Consider the following 3,185-nt stretch of genomic DNA (forward strand, 5'->3'; position numbering starts at 1 on the left):
TATATACTTTCACTACAGTATAAAAAATCGTACATAAATCCTACATCGTGTATATAGTTACATTTTTTCTTTACATGGGTACCACGTGATCATTATTACTATTTTAATCGAAAGGTTGAAATCATTTTTTTAATAAAAAAAGGAAAAATCAAAAGAAAAAGTTTTTTGGGGGTAAAAAAAAAGAAAAAAAAATCAATGGCAATATAAAATGGTTAAATCGGTGAGGTACCGCGTGCTCGGGGCGCCCGCCATTTCCCCTCTCTTCTCTCATGAAATTCTCACCGCCAATGACGCGAGGAGATGGAGAGAAACTGTTGGCCTGTTGCTATGCAGCCAACAGTCTGTTATGTCCGCAACCTTCCCGCCATCGCCATTATTATTCTGCCCCGAAAAAGAGGCCCGCGCGTCAACCAACCGAGAGAGATGGATAAATATTGAAGAGAGATCCAATGGTCCACCAACCAAAATCACCGAATATTCACTCACCACGACTATTTGTTGTACAATCCTCGAAATTATTTACTCCTTTCACTTGGACAGTATTCCAGACAATATTTACCAGAGGTAATTCATTTCGGTCATTTATTTTTTAACTTCAGTAATTTATTTATCTGGATGGATATTGAAGGTGAAAAATTCTATTTACTTGGAATTATTCTGGGAATATGAAATTAATTTTTGGTTAGTAATTGGATTTGATATATTGTTGAGTTACAAGGGATTTCGTGATTGGTTAAACAATTGAAGGAAAGGATCTGAGAGGTTGGAATTGAGTTATTTATTTTTTATTGGGTGTATTAAATGAAATTTTGAGGGAATATCGGAGTGAATGGAATTTGTGGTGATAGATTTTGAAAAGTGGAAAAGGTGTTGAATTATTTCTTCGAGATTTTCGAGTGTAGAAACCCCAACAAAGTGACGCAATGTTGTTTACTTTCGACTCTGCATGGCAACAGGTCGATCCTTCCGCGATTTTTAGGAACGAATGGTCGGACTGAACGATATCACGAGAAATAAGAGGAGTAGGAGAGAAAAAAAGGAGAATACTGAGAGTTGAGTCATGGTTTGTGCTTCGTTTTTTGATTCTTCTCTGTTTTGATCGGGTCTGTGGTTGCGAAGGCTCTTTCTCTGACGCACCCAGTCCTTCATTCACTTTTGCCATAGCAACAGGTTCTCCATTCCTTCCAACTTGATCTCGGACTTTTGGCAGATGCTGAGATCATGCTCCACTTGGAGATTGGGTTAATGGGGGTCATTGAATTGTCATCAGTCTTGGGGGTGGATTTATGTCATTATCATCAGCTTTATTTTCATGAGAAAATTCCGAGGATTTCGATTCTCGTGGTGATCGTAATGGTACTCATAATTACAATTATAATTCCCCCAAGTCATCGAAAATCACTGAAAATCCGTGTTTTAATTACGATTGGAAAGAAACGAGAGAGAAATTCGTGGGAAATTTTTTATTGGAAAATCGGGGATTTTTTTCATCAGCTTTATTTTCATGAGAAAATTCCGAGAATTTCGATTTTCGTGGTAATCGTAATGGCAAACATAATTACAATTATAATTCCACCAAGTCATCAAAAATCACTGAAAATCCGGGTTTTAATTACGATTGGAAAGAAACGAGAGAGAAATTCGTGGGAAATTTTTTATTGGAAAATCGAGGATTTATTCCATATTCAGGAGAGAGAAACAAAAAAATTGGAATAGTCGATTTTTCGAGATTCCTGGAGATTGAAAGTGGGAAAAGGAATGGAGATGATCCAGGACGATTGAAAATTGAAAAATTGATCCATTGGAGTTATGAAAAAAATGTCAATTGCAAATCGCAACTTTCATTGACCCCAGACATCAATATTCCCAGGAGTTGTTACAGGAGTGGTCTTGCAATGCTCTGTTGTGCGCCTCCGGAATAAATACGGAAGACATTGGAATGAAGGGGAATACCTCTCGACGGCCTTGATAACGGATAGGAAAGCCGTCATACTCCGGTGCACCAACGCCGTTAACCCCCTTCCTCTGTAATAACCGTAATAACGTAATGTTCAATTACCCAGTGAGATAAGCGTGTTCCCTACAGCTGATCCCGACTTTCTCACTAGTCCCCTCATTATCTCAATTAAACAAATTAAAAACACCAGCAATGCCAAAATTCAACATTAAAAAATGACATAATATAAAATTTTCAATTTTATATTTATATTAATAACATAATATTAATAACTAATAATATTGTTATTAATAATGAATGAAATAACGAGAGTACATCAATGAATGATATGGAAGAATAAGAGTGCAATAAATTCAGCACCCGGCAATTTGCAAGTTTTATCACCGATTTAAAAACAATAAATAACGAAATGTTGAGTTACGGGAGAAAAAGGATTGAGTGGTAAAATTGGTGGGGAAAAAAAACCAATTGTTGGCAGCTGAATCTTCACTTTATCATGGCGGGATAAATTTTTCCATGGTGAAGGCCATCCCCACCATTGGTGTACCTGAAGTTCCCCTCATTGAAGTTTCAACATGAATGAAACGCAGAGCAAAAGAAGAAACCCGAGTAGAGATAAACTCACGTACTTGGATTATTTACTCCAGGTAGTTATCCTATCTCTAACCTTCCGAGAAAATGGCGATTTTATCTTGACCGAGGGAGAACTTTCTCACCATTTTAATCGCTCAACAAGATTCTTATACTCAACTAATAAACCTATTGGAAATTCGTCGATATTGTTGGTGATGTTATCTTCGGTACAGCTGTCCTATGACCATGGAAATTATGATGATTCTTCCTTCATTATATATTCAAAGCGTCATTGGTTATTGCCAACACGTGTCAAGTTCTTTCAGGTGAATCTGACAATTTTCCAAATATCAATTATGAGATCTGTCCATGGATTTTATTCAGTCGCGAATTCGGGAAGTCAAATTATTTTCTCATTTTTTTATTACGGAAAATAATAATCATAGCAATAATTTTTTATTATCGAGAATAATAAAATAGAGTTTTTAACTCATTTACATTTTGAAGGAAAAAGATAATTGGAAGGAAGTTTAATTTCAAATAAATTGTCAGGCATTCTCGATTATTTATTCTCTGGTTTGATGGATAGTAGTGAAAAGGGAAATATTGTAACAATTATTCCCCGAAAACAGTGCCTTATTAATATTTAAATTGG

The 3,185-nt window shown here is 35.9% G+C and overlaps 1 protein-coding gene across 1 annotated transcript in view; it reads left to right on the forward strand.

The window, feature by feature from the left end:
• The window catches only part of LOC105267057 (uncharacterized), an 18,160-nt gene that overhangs the window by 6,446 nt on the left and 8,529 nt on the right, over positions 1 to 3,185 (forward strand). The window lies entirely within an intron of this gene.

Source organism: Fopius arisanus, unplaced genomic scaffold, assembly GCF_000806365.1.
Source record: "Fopius arisanus strain USDA-PBARC FA_bdor unplaced genomic scaffold, ASM80636v1 scaffold00044, whole genome shotgun sequence".
NCBI classification, from domain to species: Eukaryota; Metazoa; Arthropoda; class Insecta; order Hymenoptera; family Braconidae; genus Fopius; species Fopius arisanus.